Genomic DNA, 20,997 nt, shown 5'->3' on the forward strand with positions numbered 1-20,997 from the left:
CAACAAGAATATATACCAGAAGATTGGGGAGAAAAAACCTGTTGGGGGGTTTTCCTAAAAGAATTTTTAAGAGATTAAAAAGTTTGGGGAAAGAGAAAAGACGGGAACAAAAAACAACGATGAAACAATTGAAGAATCAAAAAAATTTGGGGAGCAAGACCAAAAAATTTTAAACAGTTGAATTTAAAAAACACATTATTTAGATCTTATATAAAAAAAATATAACACACCACAAGAAGTTTTGAATTTTTTTCATAGAAAATTTCAAAAAAACCTGATAAAGAATGACTAGGGAAAAGTAGAGGGTATCATAAAAACAGGCACGGAAAAAATAAAAAAATTTGGGTAATAAAATCTGGGGGCAATAACTAAAAAGAAAAACAAAACAGATCTTGATCAAAAAGCAAAAGGAAGCAATTAAGTGAGTCGGTTTATTTTAAAAGAAAATATAGAAAAACTTTTAAAAAATATTCAAAAAATCGGGAAAATATATGGGAAAAGGAAAAGATATCATAACCCATAAAAAAATTTTAAACCAAATGGTCAATAGGGAAAATTTTTAATTATTGTTCTTAAAAACTTTTTTGGTCAAAAAAAAATTTAAAATTGCTAAAATAGAAAAACGGGAAAAAATTTAAAAAAACACTAAAGAGTTTAAAGGTTTTAAATTGATTTAAATTAATAAAAGATATAAAAATAAAAAAAAAACATTAAATTCCATTCAAAAAAATTTTTTTCAAAAAAATTTAAACAGAAAAGTCATGATTCCCTATCAATAAAAGACCCTATAAAATTTAAAAAAAAAAGTAATTAGAGGACGGGGTTTAAATGACGATTGTTCATGAAATTTCCAAAAGAATTGGTTAATGTTTTGGAGTTTTTTTGGGGTTCAATTGATGCGGACATAAAAATAAAAAAACAAAAAAATGAAGGAATTAGAATAATTGATGAACATTAAAAATGAATTCCCCCTCTTACCAAACAACATAAAATTTGTTATAAAAAAATTATTTTTCTTAAATTTTAAAATTTTAATTAAATAAAAATGGAAAAAAAAATTTAGTTTTAAAATTTTCTGAAACATTTAAAATAATAACAAAAATACTCCAAAGGTTTTTTAACAACCCAATTTTATCGTTCTTTAATTTTAGAAAAAATAAAAACTTATCTTTTGGTTTGGATAAAAAATTAAAAAACTATGACCACTCTGGCATAATTTAGTGATAAATTTATGAACAAAAAAAAAATTCGTTACAAAAATTGGTAAGGGAAAGGAAATTGGGGAAAGAAAACATATTTAAAAAGGGTTTTTTACAGTTACACGGATTTTTAATAATTAAAATTGGGGAAAACCATTAAAATAAGGGTGATTATGAATTGAAAAATTTCAGACTTTGCTCCAATAATTTTGGGAATTTTAAATTAAGTTTTTTAAGTTTTTCTGATTTAAATTAAAAGATAATTTTATTTTGGATTTGGGAAATTTCCCAAATTTTTAAATACATTGCTTGGATTTGAGAAAAAAAAAAATTTGAAAAAAACTGAAGGGGGAACAACAACCCCAAAATATAACAAAACTCTTTGATAAAATTTTTACTTTCTTTGTGACTTATTGATAACCCACTTTTTTGATGGAAATTTCAGGCGATTTTTAAAACCCTATGCTTTAAAAACGCAGTTTTAAACAAAAATTTTATCCATTTCCCAAAAGAACCAAAAGATTGGGATATTCTGAAATTAAAAAAAATTTATAAATTCAATAGAAAAATAAAACAGATGTTTTTGGGAAAGAAAAATTAAATTTTTTAATGGGGTTGAAACTTTTTTTCCCACTTTTTTTAAAAAGAAAAAAATTAAAAACAAATTTTTAAAAAAATTTTAATTAAATAAAAAATTTAAAATAAATTTTAGTTTTATAAAATTACAAGAAAGTTTAGGGAAAAAAAATAAAGGAATATTTATTTATGTTATGCTCAAAAGGGGAAAAGAAATCATACACTTACGGGTATCTTTGACACTTTAAAAAAAATTGGGTTTTAAAAATTTTTTTGCATCATAAATTTAAAGCAAAAGCTGGAAAAAAACCCTTTGGAAAAAAGCAGGAAAACCCCCCCGTTTGAAATGAAAAAAAAAAAGGTTGGGGAAAAGAATTTTGGGAAAATTTTGCTGCTAATAAAATTGTTGAAAAAATTTTTAAAAAAAACCTCTCCGGCAGTTGGTAATTTTTAAATTTCTAGGAATTACAAGAAACGAATAACAGTAAAAAAAAAATAATGATAAAGAAAGGGTATTAATAGAGAAAAAAAAGAATATTGTTAGGATCCCGGAATTTTAAAATCCGGTAAACGTATTTTAAAAGATTAAAAATTTTAAAAAAAAAAAAATAAAATAAAATACATGTTTTTTAAAAAAACAAAATTTTTGAAGATATGAAATTAAACTCCTATTCAAATTTTGAAAACAGCTTTAATATTGTCTTTTGGGGAAAAAATGTTTTTAAACAACAAAAAAAAACGGGTATCAATTTACAATTAATGATAGAAGCTTTATATTTTTTTATTGGGTTTTAAAGCTTATTTTTTAAGTTTTTTTAAATTAAAAAAGCTTTCTAACGGTAATCATTTTGCGATGAGATCAAGTTTTCTTTAATTTTAAAAAGGCAGCTTCATTAATTAAACAGTTAGGGTTAAAAAAAAATGGAAAAAATTTTTTATGAAGGGAATAATTTTTACAAAGTAAAAAATTTTTAAAAAATTTTTGATGAACATCTGAAGATTTCAAGATCAACCCGGAACAAACGAATATAATTTTTTTAGAAACCAAAGATGTTGCTGAAAGTAAAAAAAAAATGACAAAAAACAATATGGTTTTCCTAGGGTTTATCAATCCCCGGGGGTAAAAAGGGAAAATTGGGTAAAAAAACCCTTAAATAATTATTTATTTTTTCAGGGTTTTGAAACTAAATTTTACCTCCCCGTCCCAAAAACAAATAACACTGCAGCAGACGGAAAGATATGAATTTTTTAAATTTTTTAAACTAAGGGTGCTGAGCGGGGAAATCATTGTAAAAAAAATTTTAAACCTAAAGGGGTTTCCACGTTTTATTTTTTAATGAATTTTTTTCTTAATCAAAAAACTGAAAGATTTACAAAACAATTGGGCCCCTACCCACGGGAAAAAGGTGACACCCAAACAAATTTATAAACAACAAAATAATATAGGGCCTTTTAAAAATAACGGGTGGTAACCCAAAACCACAACATGTATTTTTTTTTTACAACGCCTGATAAAAGTAAAAACACAAGAACAAACCCACAATTTTTTAGATACATTTAAAATTAAGCAGCAAAAAAATAAATTTACTTTTAAAACTCTTTTTCGTCTTGAAGTTGGTAAAAGGTGTTTTTTTTTTAAAAACCCGAAACAAAAACAAAAAGTATATCAAAAAAAAAATATATGATGATGTAAATTTAAATTTTTAAATTTAAAAAAAAATAACAAAACTACTGGGAAGTCTCTTAAATAGAAATTTTAAATTTTTAAAAATTTGTTTTGGGTTTTTTCATTTTTTAAATTAAAAATATAAAAAGGAAGTAATTTAAAAGAAGAACCAAGCATATTAAAATTAAAATTAATTTAAATATTCCACCAGCACTAATAACCCTGTTTTCCAATTGTATTTTTGAAGAAACATTGAAATAAAAACTATTGGGGAAAAGAAAATTTTTTTTTTTAAAAAAAAAATTAAAAAATAAAATTTTAATAATGGCAATCAAATTTTTTTTAATATAAAGTTTTAAAACCCAAACCCAAAGGACAAAAGAAAAATTTTGCACAAGCTTAAAAATAATAAAAAATTTCCCCATACATTTAGATTAAAAAATGTACAATTTACGTGGAAAAAATTTCCCTTTTCTTTTAAAAAAAAACACAAAAATTTAAACAAAATTTAAAAAAACTGTTTTTTAAATAAAAGGTTAGAAATTACAAATTTTAAAAAAACAAATTCCCCGTCCCAAAGGGCAAAAAGGGAAATTTTTTTGGGGCCCTTTTGCTGGTTTGTTTTGGAAAAACAATTCTTCCAATGGCAAACAAAAATTTTCCAAAAATAATTTGCTCCCTAGGATCCGGGGCCCTTTCTGGGCTTTGGGCCGTACTGATGTTATAAAATAATTTGGGAAAAGTATGATTTCAGTAGCTAATGAAAAAAAAAAGTTTAAACACCATATCTTACATCTAATCCCCAAAAAAAACAACTAGTAGGGTCGGGTGATTAAATTAACACAAAAAAAAAAAACAAGACGGGGTTTTTTAGGGAGTTGGCCCGCTAGTTAGGGATACCTTGATTCATCTTTTTTAAGTGTAAAGGACACCGGGCCCGGGGATACAGATTGATTCTCAGAGAAGACCCTTTCAGACAATTCCTATATAAAAAAAAAAAAAAATTTAAAAAACAAACCCAAAACAAAATTTGAAATTGAAAAAAATGGTTAAAAAAATTAAAAAATTAAAAAAATTTTTGGGGTTATTAAATTTGAAATAAATTTTCCAAGAGGAAAATCTCGAGACCACAGGTTTAAACCCCAAAAAAAAAAAAAAGGACGAGTGTGGAAATTTTAAAATTTTGGGCGACTCTGTTTGGGGCCCTGGGAAAACATTTTGGGTTTTTTTTTCTTGAATCCTTTTACTTTGATCCATTTGGACTTTTTCCCCCACCAAAGGAAGTATTTAGATAAAATACCTGGGGTCAAGTAAAACAACAACCCAAAAACAAGGGCAAAACAAGTCCAAACCCGTGGGTTTCAAAATTTTTTTTTTCATTTAAAAAGTTTTCCAAAAAGGGAAAAAACAAATTTTTGAATTTAAATTTTAAAAAATACTAAAAGTTAAAAAACCAAAAAAAGTAAATGGGAAAAAACAATGAAAAAATTATTTTTTAAAAAAATGGGGGTTAAAAAAGTAAAAAAAAAACGAATATTCCCTTTTTCTACAACAAAAAAGAAACCCTAAAAAGTTTTTATTCCAACAAAACCCCAAAGCGATTTCAATCAGCAAATTCCCATGGGTACTCAAACGGGTTTAGTGATTCTTACAACATAAAAGTAATTTTAAAAGTTCAGGTTTAAACCCAAGGGTTATGGCATAAGTATAAAGGGTTTAAATGATTCTCCCCAACGGAAAAATAAAATTTTTAAATTTAATCCCTGGTAAAACCTATGGCATACTCAAACGGTTGAGTGATTTCGTTGTTTTTACTTAAATCTTTTAATACTTTTTTAATAGTTTGAAAATTTTTTTTTAAATAAATTTAATAGATACAGCACATTTTAAAAGTCATTATAAAATTTTTTGCAAAATCAACAAAACTTTTTAAAAAATTGCAATGTGTAAAGAATAAATTTAAAAATTTTAATTTTTTAAGTGTTACCCCTAAAATTTTTTTTTCCCTTTTTTTTTAACATTTTTAAAATTTTTTTAAAATTTTTTTCCCTTTTTTCATGAAATTTTAAAAAATTTTATTTCTTGTATCTGACCCTATCAATTTAAACCACATTTCTAAACCTTCGACACAATTTTTCTGAAATTTTTGGGTCCCCGGGAAAATTTTGTTCGTTATTTTTCGTTCGTCGAAAAGGATTCTTTTTCCAAATTTTTTTTTACTTTATGTATTTTGGTTTCTCTTGTATGCGTGTTTTTGTTTTTTTTTTGGGGTGGCCCAAATTTGGGTTTTTAATTTTTTTATAAAAATTTTTTTAAATGTTTTGTTGTCTTTTCCCAAGTTTTTGTAATTCGTTCGGTTTTCCCCAAAAGTATTGTTTAAGGGAAATTCGTAATATTCCATTTTCAGAAAAATTTACGTAAATCCCAGTAAAAAATTTCAGAAAAAAATTTAGTTATTTTTTAAAACCCGGTTTTTTTAAAAAACGAGAAAAAAGAAAAAATTTAAAAATTTCAGTTTTTATAACCATTTTCCGAAAATATAGAAAACCGGGAAAATAAAGTAAATATGTCGTTTTTTTATAACCGGGGTTTTTTTCCCAAAATACGGGGAAAAAGAAAGTAAAAAAAAATTTTTTTAAAAACCCTTTGGGGTTTTTAAAAAGCCGCATTGATTTTTTAAAAGAGGGGGAAGGGGGCAAGTGGGGTCAGATTGCCCCAGAAGCCTTTCTTTATTAACTACTTTGACCTGTTTACCCTTTGGGGCCAAGAGGAGAAACCGGGCCCCGCCCAATCCGGGATCCATCAAAGGGCTGGCGATCATTGCTTTTGGGGCCCCCAGTTGACAATTCCCAACAAGGCCAAAGTTTCAGGAAATGGCTTACCCTTTTTTGATATCTTTTGATATGTTCGCTTTCATAAAAAAGATGATTAAATTTTAAAATCATAAAAAATATTTAACAGAAATTTCCAAATGACTTCGTTTTGCACTGACTTCCCTTGGCACTGACTTTGTTTTCAATACTGGGCCCAAAATAATTTTTTCAAAACATAAGAGTAATAATTTAACAGAAAATTTCAAATGACTTCGTTGCAATACATGTCATAGATTATTATTTCAAACCCTAAGTTTTTAAATAATATTCAACAGAAAAAATTTCCCCTGGGCTTTTTTGCAATACATGCCATAGATGATTATTTCAATATCATAAGTTAGAGTAATATTCAACAGAAATTGCACTGACTTCGTTGCAATACATGTCATAGATGATTTTTCAATATCAAAAGTTTTGAGTAATATTTAACAGAAATTGCACTGACCGGGTTTTCAATATAGCCAAAAGATGATTTTTTTCAATATCATAAGTTTGAGTAATATTCAACAGAAATTGCACTTTACTTTGTTGCCCAAAACATGTCATAAAATATTATTTCAATAAATTTAAAAGTAATATTCCCAACAGAAAAATTTCATTAATCGTTTTGATTTTTTCAGTAGAACAAAAAACACCAAAGTTTTATTTTGTCGGTCTGCATGAAAGCTATACATCTTACGACTTTTAGCCGTAACAAATCAAAGAGCAAAAGTCGTAATATACACTTTAAAAATAAAATTTTAAAACCCTTTTTTTAAAAGTGCTGATTTAAAACCAATTTAAAAAACATCTTAAAATTTTCCCTTCACTTATTATTAAAACAAATATTAAATTTTTTCTGCCCGATCCCGCAAGTTAAATAGTCGAAAACAGCCCCTATTTTGGGTTTTTTATTGGGAAGGGAAAAATAGAATCGAATATTTTACCGGAAAAGACCGGGTTATAACCATTTTAACAGCCCTTAACAAACCCTGACAGCTTTAAAAAGCAGGGGGAAAAGGGTTTCCCGTAAAGGGGTGGGACACCTGTGCCGGGGAAACCCCGTGGGGAAAAACTTGATCGTGCCACAAGCAGTTTTTTCTGGGACGCTTTTTGCATATGTAATTTAAATTTGACTATATTTTCTCTTAAAAATTTAATTTGGGTAAAACCCAAAAGTAACATTATATTAAGTACTTACCCTGCATTTGGGATTCCCTTTTAATTTTATCTTTTATATTTTCCAAAAAAATTAAAAATTTTAAAAATGAATTGCAAATTTTTTTGTTTTAAAAAAGGGGTTGATTGTTCATCGCTTTTTGTATTTGTAATACACACCCAAAAAAAATTTAAAAAACCATTTTCCAAAAAATCGTAAGGGTTTATTTATCTGCCTAGTGGGTTGAAGCTTTTTGACTTGGACACACTTGCTTTTCCCTTTTTCTTTTTTCCCCTGCTAGATATGACTGATCATGTTTTGGGAATTTATACATCCACGTAATACTACTAAAGCACAGTCATTTTTTTTTTTTGTTCAAATTAAAAATGTGGGACTTAAATAGACATTTATTAAACCCAAAACTTCGACATACAACTTTAACTTTCCCCTTTATATTTTTCCTCAAAACTCACCAGAATCATAAAAAACTTTTCCCGGGGGAGGATCCCCCCTACCTCCACTTTTTGGATGGGTCCCCATTTCCCATACTCTCTTCCCCTCTGGGCCCCCAATTTTGGAAAAAACCCCTCCTACACCCAAAGGATACATGGGGATACACTAGCTGATTTAAGGTCACATCCAAAGAGCCCCTCTAAAAAACCCAAGGGGAACATTCCCAAATTTTATAACCTAGAAATCAACCCACATATCATTTTTGAAAAATGTTCTGTTTGCCCCTTTGCTCGCAAAAAAACATTCAACTTTTATTAAATAACTGAATTGCAAGAGAGACCGGGAAACCCGGGCGACAGATCCGCCCGTGTAAAAATTTAAAAATGGGCCCAAGTTTTACAAGACATTTTTTTCCCTTTTTCCCCCTTTCTCCCGCTCCCCCACTAGAAAAACTGCAAGAATTTGTCCCTTTTAATGATTGTTTTTAAAACCAAAAAATTTTAAATTTTCACTAAAATAAAGGGGAACTTTTAAACAAACAGTTTGCTTTAATTTTTGTCAAAAAATTTAAAAAACCCTTTCGTACAAGATAGCCACTAGCACAGCTATCAAATTTTAAACCAAAGAGTCTTTCCTGCGATTTGGGGCTGTTTCCCCAATTATTTTTCCTGTTTGGGGGCATACCACAGAAAAACCCCTTCCCCCGTCTCGGACATCTGGCCCTTTGCCCTTTTCGGCCTCATTTAATTTTTTCATATTTAAATGTGGCCAAAAATTTGAAGCTTTAAAATTTTTGTTTGAAAATTTAATCAAAGACGTAAAAAAACATATGCTCCAAAATTTTTTTTAAAAGTTAGCAACTACACCAAAATTCATGAAAAATTACATCTTGATTTCTTGTATCCCGAATAAAACAAACTGGGTAATTTGGGTTTTAAATAAGGTACAAAAATTTTTCAATTTTTCCCTTGCAACAAATACCAAACATAATATGAAAGGGCCCCCAATCACAACAAAATTTTCGTCCAAACTATTTAGAAATTTAAAAGTTTCAATAAGGGAAAAAACAGCAGTTCTCTAGTTTTTTTTTTCAAAAGGTATGAAATAATTTTAAAAAACTAACCCATTTTAGCACTTTCAGGCTTCCCCACCTTATACTCGGACTGTATTAAATTTAAATGAATGCAAATCGGGCCCTTTTGGAAACAAATGAAAACAAATTTTTGGGAAAAACTTTTATCTCATCAAAAGTTTCGGCTAACGTCTTTAACAGGGTAATTTTAAAAATACAAATATAAAAAAATAAAAAAATAGCTACCGCCCCACCTCCCCCCGAGGTCATTTTTTTCCCCTATTTTTCGAAAACCAGGTTTAAAACATCACCTGGACGCCCCGACGGCTCATAAAGGGGGTTCACCCCCACCACCCCCCCGGTTAATTGGGCCCCTCATATACTATGTAAAAAAAAATACTAAAAACCCTTTCCCCCCACCCATAGAGCCTGCCAACAAATGCGTTAATTAATCAAAACTTGGGTAAAAAAAATGTTGAAATGAAAAAACCTTTTTTACAAGAATTTAAAAACCCCACCTGCTGTTTTTTTGCCAATAAACGTTTTTCACAAAAAATGCCACAAAATCTCTGAAATACAGTGTCTTAAGACATTTTGAATGTGTCAAGTGATTAACTTATGCGTAGTTCTAACGGCAGTTCATTCCAAAGTTTTGGACCAATAGTACAGAAACTTCTATCATTGAATGTTTTGCACTTGTTGTATGGAACAACATAACGACATTCAGAATTTACTGACGATCTCAAATCTTGTCTACTAGGAATATCCTCTGTAAGCAAGTCTGTGTGACAGCTATACATGAAAGAAAGTATCATGAACTCAATTCTTGCTTTCACCGCGAACCTATGTAAGTGATACAATGCTTGTTTATAACTGTCAAACTTCCTCCTGTTAAGGACAAGTTTTGCGCACATGTTTTGAATACGTTGCATCTTACGCACCTCACAATTAGCTACACCATACAGTATGACATTGCAATAATCCAGATATAAAGTAACTAGAGACAAAACTTAAATTTCAGTGGCTGCTTTTGTTAAATATTTTAGGATGTTCTTAATTCGTATGTAATTCAACATGGCTGTACGACATTTGCGATTTACATGATCTTTAAAGTTCAAGGTTTCGTCAAGAATTGCACCGAGATATCTAATTGTGCTTTCACGTTTGACATCATCACCAGCATTGTTAATGGAATATGTAAAACATTTGTTCAATTGAGGTCTTCTACCAAACATAATGAATTTAGTTTTGGAAGTGTTCATTTTCAGTTACATAGACTGAATGGCCTTTGATATAAACTGACAGGCCTTTGACATAGACTAAATGGCCTTTGATATATACTGACAGGCCTTTGACATAGACTGAATGGTCTTTGATGGATACTATAGTGGAAAATCGCTTCAAATATACATCAACATGTACATTTTAAATATAAGAACTGCATTAAAAATGGGGATGGGGTGTGTAGGGTGGGGGGGGGGGGGGGAGGAAGAGTGTATGCATAAAACATATAGAGGAAGGGGCATCAAAAGTGGGAAAGGGAAGGGAAGAACGAACCAGCAACATACAAGACTATGATACATATAATAAAACAAAACGGACATAGGCAATCTAAAAATAGGGGCACCGCTTCCGAAAGGTCTGTCACATATATAAATGAAACTGGTGGTTTTAATGCGATTGGAGCATACCAGACTGTTTACTTTAAAGTAAACATATATTAGGTAGTGGTAGCGTTTATACTGGGATATACGGTATCACAAGTCATGTATATCTTATAATACACTAAGTTCTCTTCATAGCAATGAAGGTCTGTGTTCTGGGCTACGTCCCTTGAAAACTGTTACTATAACAGGAGATATCGGTATAGCAAAATACAGCATTTGAAAAAGGACCATACCTCATAGACCAGGCATGATAATGCATGTTCTGACAAACTTCAAAATAATACTTTTCTGTAAGTTTGGACCAGATCCGTTGAAAACTGTAGGTGGAGTTATTCGGGCAAAGCTTATATCAGTATTGGGCAATATAGCATCCTGTAAAATTTCAAAGGGCATAAAATAACTCCGAAACATGCTTATCCTGTCAATATTCGCAAGTTCACTTCATCACAATACATTGTTTTATGTTTGAACCAGATTCCTTGAAAACTGTAGGAGGAAGCATCTATCAAGATCTATATCAGTATTCGCAATACATACCATTCTGTAAAATGTCCCAAGGGTCATAACGCTTACACCATGCATGGTGCATCGATATCCTGATAATATGCGCTCCATAATTACTTTGGAGCAGATCCCTTGACTCTTGATAACATTATAATGAATAAAATATTTTCTATGCAGTTTTTTTTATGAAACTTCACGTAATTATAATTAACATGGTCTTTAGTTTGGTGAAATAAAATGTATAGGTCTCTGTGCTTGTTTTTAAGATATTTGCAAATAATTAAAGGAATCCGCATATTTCGAGCTGGTTTTAAGACATTATTCAGAATTATATTAACCTGTCAAAACTTTTTTATATCATATTCTAACTGTATATATATATATATATATATATATATATATATATATAGTAGAGAGAATTTATACGAACAAAATCACCACCACAATATACCAAACTAATTACGGCAAAGCACCTAACAGTACAAACATATGAGCCGTGCCATGAGAAAACCAACATAGAAGCTTTGCGACCAGCATGGATCCAGACCATCCTGCGCATCCGCGCAGTCTGGTCAGGGTCCATGCTGTTCGCTAACAGTTTCTCCAATTCCAATAGGCTTTAAAAGCGAACAGCATGGATCCTGACCAGACTGCGCGGATGCGCAGGCTGGTCTGGATCCATGCTGGTCGCAAACCCACTTTGTTGGTTTTCTCATGGCACGGCTCATATACGCACATGCCACAGCAAGTCCACTAACCAAAAGACATAAGATTCGATGCTGCGTAATATACGAGCCCGAATTGTACTACACATTCGTACTGGTTCAACATTTGCATATATATATACTCAAATCTCTGTTTTTCATGTCTCACAAATCAGTAGTGACATTTTAGTCTTTTTAACTGATCGGGACCAGAGAAGCTATATTTTCTCTCTCTGAAAGTAACTGGATCTCAAGGAAACATTGAATACATACAGATAGTTTGCATTAAGGGATATAATATATATATTCAAAGATTTTCAGTATAACATGATTTTTTGGTCAGTTTGAAGGCAGTAAAAAATGGATGTACACATAAGTATTGTTTAGATCGACAGCTTAAATCGTTGGAGAGACGTCAATAGTGTTGGAGCAGTGCACGAAAAGCTCCGATTGCAATGCCCTAGAGTTTGAATCTTTGTTAGCACAAAAAGGAAAAAGTGTCTTTTGAACCTAGGTTCAGACACGGTATGTACACTGCTATTATGTGTAGGCTGTAGAGTTTTATAAGTGTTTGTCAGATTTTTATGATAATAATACCTCACACGTAGCCAGCATAGCTCCTTCAGTACCTGCATATAGTAAAATCGTGAGATAATCAGGCATTCCATGGTTTTGATGGCCTGGCTCTACTCTAATCGTAAGATAATCAGCATTTCATGGTTTTGATGGCCTGGCTCTACTCTAATCGTACTTTAAGATAATCAGCATTTCATGGTTTTGATGGCCTGGCTCTACTCTAATCGTGAGATAATCAGCATTTCATGGTTTTGATGGCCTGGCTCTACTCTAATCGTGAGATAATCAGACATTCCATGGTTTTGATGGCCTGGCTCTACTCTAATCGTAAGATAATCAGCATTTCATGGTTTTGATGGCCTGGCTCTACTCTAATCGTAAGATAATCAGCATTTCATGGTTTTGATGGCCTGGCTCTACTCTAATCGTAAGATAATCAGTATTTCATGGTTTTGATGGCCTGGCTCTAGTCTAATCGTAAGATAATCAGCATTTCAGGGTTTTGATGGTATGGCTCTACTTTAATAGAAATGTTTAAAACCTCAACAAATAATAGACAACAAAGAAGAAAATGGCAGGGTATAAAACTGTTACTCTCTCTATAACAAATTCCAGTTATCTCCCTTATTGTATTCAAGTTTTGTCTGGACAGTCATTTTGCAACTCTCGGGAATATGAAAGTGTCAGAAAGATACAGCTTAGTGTGTATATCTTGAATATAATTTGAATCATCTCCCTTGCTAATAATGATATTATCAAAAGTCAGGCATAACTACAAGTAGACTCTATTGAAGGGAATTTAAAAAGAGTCAGTAAGCAAGAATCCCAACCCTGTCCTGAAAAGTGTTTACCATATATCCCCTTTATTCTAAACTTCCTTTATTCCTCTATTTATTGTCTGTATTCTTTTAATGGAGTTTAGGTATATTGACAAATGAGCCGTGCCATGAGAAAATCAACATAGTGGGTTTGCGACCAGCATGGATCCAGACCAGCCTGCGCATCTGCGCAGTCTGTTCAGGATCCATGCTGTTCGTTTTAAAGCCTATTGAAATTGGAGAAACTGTTAGCGAACAGCATGGATCCTGACCAGACTGCGCGGATGCGCAGGCTGGTCTGAATCCATGCTGGTCGCAAACCCACTATGTTGGTTTTCCCATGGCGCGGCTCAAATGATAATGATTGGGAGTGCAGAATCATAAAGTCAGTTTCACTGGCTTATTTCCCCGCCACTGTATAAGACTATGGCTGTGTCTCAGACTGTACTCCTCTTGCTTGCATTAAAGATAGTGTTACAGTCACTTACGCATAGCTTGTAAGTTTAAAAGCAATCTCTTTAAAATGCGACAGGATGTCGACTCTTTGGCTCAGTGGTTAGAGCATTAGACTTCTACCCATGCGACCCAGGTTTGAATCCCGCCTCAAGCACTTGAGCTTTTTCATCATAAAATTCCATCCTCTGCAATTTCTGTTATGCTCTTAAGCCGTAAGAATAGATACTGTAATATCTTTATTTTTTATTATTTTTTTTAACTAGTCCAAAAAGCACACGTGGAAATAGATGAAACAGGTACACATTATTTCGATGTAAATTTCATAAATGTTTAGTTTGAACTATTTGCATGGTCATAATCAAATATATTTTGGCCAATACTATCTTTCAAGTAATAAACATTTTATTTACTTAAAAAGATTAAAATAATTCATATTTTCCTTATTGGTAAACAAAACTGTATAATGGTATTGCATGGACAAATTGTCACTAAACAACGATTTCAATAGATTACAACTAGCTAAACTATTTTAGATGGTAAGCAGACAAGTAACATTGTAAAACTTAAAAAAAAAAAAGACGGGATGCGTGTTAGGGAAGTATTTGCTGTCATAAAGATCAAATGTCTTTCAGCTTTACCTACGTTCTGCAACCACTTGATTATTATCACACAGAAAGTTACAATAAAAAGCAGACAGCAAATAAACAATTTGAACAACTGCGTAAAAACACAAGGTACTGCGTACTGATATGAATAAACAATAAACGACAGAAATTTCTACATGCTCGAAATAAGGCAATGTTAAAACAGCAATTGCTGTTTCACGAAAATCGTCAAATTGCAAATATCATAGCTTATCTGTTCAGTGGAAAATAGTATTGCAAAGTATATATTACTTTCAAAAAAAGTATTAATTTACAGTCTGTAATATCTAATTCAAAACAGCCTAGTGGTCATATCAAACCGAGTTTGAAAGTCATATTTTCTTGCAGATATTCCACACGGTGATACATCGTACAGCGGATATAGCCGGTCCAGTGAGTCAAAATAAACAAGAGCTCGTCGAACACGAAATGCCCCCCTTGATGCATTCAGTAATTGCACAAGGAACAGAAATTATATGCTCACTGTATTATATAAAACAAAAGTTCTACCATTCTGGTTTAATCTGACCTTTAACCTATTAACCTAACAAGAGATTACAGAGTGATCCTGGCGTCATCCACTGAGCCATTTTTGAATGTTTCAAATTTCAAGACTAGCTCAAGGTCAAAATCAATGTCAAATTTCATTTCGGTACAAAATGTGTATGTGGTCCAAATTTGAAAGCTGTGGCTTGAGAAATGTGAAAGTAGGTCACTAGATCAATTTCAAGGTCAAAGTTCATTTCGGTAGACAGAACTATGCATGTACTTCAAATTTGAAGGCTGTAGCTTGAGAAATGTGAAAGTAGGTCACTAGGTCAAAATCAGTGTCAGATTTTATTTTGGAACAAAAAACTATGCATGTGGTCCAAATTTGAAGGCTGTAGCTACAGAAATGTGAAAGTAGGTCACTAGGTCAAGATCAAGGTCAACTCATGTCAAGGTTCATCTTGCCACTCAAAACTATACATGTGGTCCAAATTTGAAGCCTGTAGCTTCAGAAATGTGAAAGTAGGTCACTAGGTCAAAATCAAGGTCAAATTTTATTTCGGAACACAAAACTGCAAGTGGTCCAAATTTGAAGCCTGTACCTTCAGAAATGTGAAAGTAGGTCACTAGGTCAATCTCAAGATCAAAGTTCATTTCAGTACACAAAACTATGCTTGTGGTTCAGATTTGAAGGCTGTAGCTTGAGAAATGTGAAAGTAGGTCACTAGGTCAAAATCAATGTCAAATTTTTTTTCGGAACAAAAAAATATGCATGTGGTCCAAATTTGAAGGCTGTAGCTACAGAAATGTGAAAGTTGGTCACTAGGTCAAGATCAAGGTCAACTCATGTCAAGGTTCATCTTGCCACTCAAAACTATACATGTGGTCCAAATTTGAATGATGTAAGTTATGGACATGAAGGTTCTAAGTTTTTCCCTATATAAGTCTACATGAACCATATGACCCCTGGGGCGGGGCCATATTTGACCCTAGAGGGATAATTTGAACAAACTTGGTAGAGAAGCACTAAATGATGCTACATTACAAAATATCAAAGCCATAGTCTTTGTGGTTTGGACAAGAAGATTTTCAAATTTTTTTCCCTATATAAGTCTAGGTAAACCATGTGACCCCCTAGGACGGAGCCATATTTGACCCTTAGGGAATAATTTGAACAATCTTAGTAGAGGACCACTAGATGACGTCATATAAAAAGTATCAAAGCCCTAGCCCCTGTGGTTTGGACAAGAGGTTTTTCAAAGTTTTTTCCTATATAAGTCTATATAAACCATGTGACCTCCGGGGTGGGGCCATATTTGACCCCTGGGAAATAATCTGAACAATCTTGGTAGAGGACCACTAGATTTTGCTACATACCAAATATCAAAGCCCTAGGCCCTATGGTTTTGGACAAGAAGATCAGAAACCGTTTTAACTGTTCCTTGTATGTGACCTTGACCTTTGACCTAATGACCTCAAAGTCAATAGGGGTCATCTGCTAGTCATGGCCAAACTAACTATCAATTTTCCTGACACTAGGCCCAAGCATTCTAGAGTTATTGCCTAGAAACCATTTTACTGTTTCTGGTCACTGTGACCTTGACCTTTGACATACTGACCTCAAAATCAATAGGGTCATCTGCTGGTCATGACCAACCTCCTTATCAACTTTCGTGACCCTAGGCCTCAGCGTTCTTGAGTTATCATCCGGAAACCGTTTAACTGTTCAGGGTCACTGTGACCTTGAACTTTAACATACTGACCTCAAAATCAATAGGGGTCATCTGCTGGTCATTACCAACCTCCCTATCAACTTTTGTGACCCTAGGCCGAAGCGTTCTTGAGTTATCATCCAGAAACTGTTTTACTGTTCAGGGTCACTGTGACCTTGACCTTTAACATACTGACCTCAAAATCAATTGGGGTCATCTGCTGGTCATTACCAACATACCTATCAATTTTCATGATCCTAGGCCCAAGTGTTCTTGAGTTATCATCCGGAAACCGTTTTACTATTCAGGGTCACTGTGACCTTGGCCTTTGACATACAGACCTCAAAATCAATAGGGGTCATCTGCTGGTGATGACCAACCTTCCTATCAACTTTCATGATCCTAGGCCCAAGTATTCTCGAGTTATCATCTGGAAACCGTTTTACAATTCAGGGTCACTGTGACCTTGACCTTTGACATACAGACCTCAAAATCAATAGGGGTGATGACCAACCTCCCTATCAACTTTCATGATCCTAGGCCCAAGTGTTCTTGAGTTATCATCCGGAAACGGATTGGTCTACATTCCGACTGACTGACCGACCGACTGACATCTGCAAAATAATATACCCCTCCTTCTTCGAAGGGGGGCATAACAAAAAGATCGAGGTATTAAATTTTTGAATCCATATTTTGTCCTTGTTTCATGAAGGCCGTTTACATTCAAACTTCTGTAAATAGCTAGGGTGTATAGACAATGCATATGGAACATTGAAAGCACATTGCCATGGCCAAAAAGACTAAATTAACTGTGTAAAGTTCGGATGCTCACCGCTAATTTGAGCACACCTGCAAAGTTTATTTCGTTTAGAAAAGTTACTGCATCAGTTATCAAAAATGTGAATCGTACAATTTGTTCATTGTAATCTTATATCAATCCATGCCAAATACTGGAGCTTTCCGTGTTCAACTTGCAAGGAAATTCATCATTAACCACATGCATGGACTGTACAGTGTATAGTTACTCTCGCCTGTATACTGTAAGGGGGATAGTTTTAATCTGTACGGTGTATAGATTAGAAGTGCATATCTGTAACGGATGGGAATGTTTGTTTGTATGTACGGGTGGCTTACTGGAAGTTGCAAAAATAGTATCATATACTACATTGTTACTTTTATGTTTGCTTTAGGCTAAAACGTTAATTCTTACAAATTTGATACATAGGATTCATCTAAGAAATTGAATGTTAAACAAGATGCATTGTTACTGTTTTCACAAAAATAAATTGCATAAACTTTTTTTCATTGATTATGGTTCAACTTATAATTAGGTTAGATTTGGGCAAGGATTATCTAAGTTATCTTCTTGAAAAAAATATCATTGCAGACAAATTCTCAAAGAGATGCACTTCTAATCATAATTACAATGAAAATGTTACACTGCTGTGATTTGTTACTAATATGTGACTTAGTTCTTATTTTTTTTTATTTTTACAGTTTATGAAATTAACTTTTATTATTTATCTTTTCTTTATTCATTTTGTCTTTTCTGGAGAAAAATATTCAGATGTATACTTAAAAGTGGGATGGAAGAGTGTTTTCAAAAGTATTAATTTTTCTTGAAACAATATAGAGTGAATACAATTTAAGGAATGTGTTTTACCCAGCGACAGGTTTACTTGAAAACTCCGGTATTTGATAAGTTGTCATGCTTGTCACAGGAGTTTCAGGATACTTTATTACATGATATTATTCTATACCTATTTTATCTATCCAATCGCGAACGTTAATTTGCAACACGTGACCGTACAATATATTACGGTATTTGGATGCACGTGCGTACAAAAATCCTGTATTTTCTGTATTTGGACGCACAAGCGTACAAAAATCCTGTATTTTCTGTATTTGGACGGTTCAACAGTCCCACGTTAAACATACGATAAAGCCCGAAACGCGTGAAAATGTTCCAAATGTAAATCGGATGAAGTAGGCGCTCTATGTACAGGGTTTGATTATGCGTCTTGAAATCCGGATTTAATTTGAGTTTTGTTTTGTTTACAACACACAAAAATGATTCAAGGGATAACAATGCTATCTGATTTAGATATTAAAACGTTCGTTAATAATCAAAAACTTAAAAATACAGTAAAAAGGATCATCAGATGTTGGAATATTAGAAAAGTCGCTTAAAGAAGCCGTTCCGGACGAAACCTAGAAATTGGTATCAGCCCTGACTGTCTAAATAGCTACCTCAGCAGTTTTTATTTAACGGTTAAGAAACAAAATGGAGAAGATTATGAATGGCAATGGATGGGCGGTCAGCATCCAAAACATGTCTGCTCTATAATTCAGTTTTGTCGGATCTTCACCAAACTTGCTGACAATGTTTGTGGGCATTACATCTCGGCCAATTTCGATAACCAGCCAAATTGTACCAGGCACTCTTTGATTATAGTCCTTGAATTACTCGAAAAACGGGGCATATAGCCTTGTCCGCTCTTTTAAGTCGAATAGTTTTCATCCGATCTTCACCAAACTTGCTGACAATGTTTGTTGGCATATAATATCTCAGCCAAGTATTATTACCACCCAAATCGCCAAATGGCTGTTGTAGGGAGGTTGCACCAATACTTTTTTAATGATGATACGCAGAAAAAACAACATTCAATGAATTATGTATATTACGTATGAAGTGAAATAAATATAGAATAAAAAGGTTATTTAAGGTCTAACATTGTTCTGTATAATATATATTTGCACTCATACCAAGCTGGGAAAAACTAGAAAAGGCAGGAATACAGTATTCAATGAAACATTTTTAATTTAAACTATTATTATAGTAAGATAAAATAGATATAGAATAAAAAGGTTATTTAACATTGTACTGTACAATACGAGATATATTTGGACTCGTACCCAGCTGAGAAAACCATATTGAACTCGCCTAGCGGCTTGTCCAATATGGTTTTCTCAGCTGGGTACTCGTCCAAATATATCTCCGTATTGTACAGAACAATGTTAAATAACCTAATAGTATCATAAATTCTTTTTAGACCCAAGCAAGTTGATCAGCTGTGACTGGAATTCTTCAATAAAAACATACAATATGTTATACAGAGCTTGCAAGAAAATGAAAATATCTGTTTGAAATGGTGACCACAAACCGTATTATTAATAAGCCAGCTATGCCTTCTTTATATACGTGAAGAAAATGTAGTAAATAGACGACCTTTTTCATGTGGGGTTCAGTTTCATAAAATGCACAGTCGGCATTAAATCTCCCACATCAAGTGTGCGCACGCATTGAATGTTAAACCTAACCGTAACATTTAGTCAGTATATAATACACTCAATATGTGCATACATCAAATAGGGGTGATTTAATGTCGACGTAAAATGCACGTAAGACATGTTTAATTAGGTACCTTATGCTGATAAAATAATTGATTCACGACAAATTACGTAAATCGATGTATGCCAATTAGGTACTTTAACAACATCTGGTTTACACATAATGCTTACTGAGTGGGAGCGTTAGAAATATGTAAGAAGTATAGCCTAGAATAAGAGCTGTCCGTAAGACAGCACACTCCACTATTCGCAATTTGACAGTAAAATGGATTATGTCTCAATAAGGTATCTTATGAAAATCTGTTGTTTTATTCTGAAGCTTAGAAATGGTAATACAACTTGTATGCTTACAACAGAATCAGTACATCTACATTTCATATTTTTTTTATTGTCACCAATTATATCAACAATGCAGAATTTTAGGAAGAAATAATAGAGAATGAAGAGCAAAGAAATCTGATCTTGATAATCTGAAAAGAACAGAGTTAATTTAAAACAAACAAATCCCATGGCCAGTGAACACATTAAAAACACCAAAAAACACAACAAGGTATGAATAGAATATATCAGACATATGAAAGAGGCCTACAGATAGATAAAATTTGATGTTCTATGCTTTAAAGATCTATATTAACTTTATATGAACCTAAAACTTTTAATAAATTGTGTGTAAACCATCATATTTAGATTTTCTTAAGAAACTATATATGAATGAGATAATGCTGATGTATTTTTAAAAATAGTTGGAAAAACATTACCAACATATGAGCCGTGCCATGAGAAAACCAACATAGTGGGTTTGCGACCAGCATGGATCCAGACCAGCCTGCGCATCCGCACAGTCTGGTCAGGCTCCATGCTGTTCGCTTTTAAAGCCTATTGGAATTGGCGAAACTGTTAGTGAACAGCATGGATCCTGACCAGACTGCGCAGGCTGGTCTGGATCCATGCTGGTCGCAAAGCCACTATGTTGGTTTTCTCGTGGCACGGCTCGTTTTAAAAGTATAATCACTGAACATGTAATTCTGAATAAATTGTTCATGTTTTTTCTTGCTTTTGTGTGCGTCACTGAAGGTGATAGATGTATAAATATTTTAAA

The sequence above is a fragment of the Mercenaria mercenaria genome, chromosome 11, assembly GCF_021730395.1.
Source record: "Mercenaria mercenaria strain notata chromosome 11, MADL_Memer_1, whole genome shotgun sequence".
Taxonomy (NCBI): domain Eukaryota; kingdom Metazoa; phylum Mollusca; class Bivalvia; order Venerida; family Veneridae; genus Mercenaria; species Mercenaria mercenaria.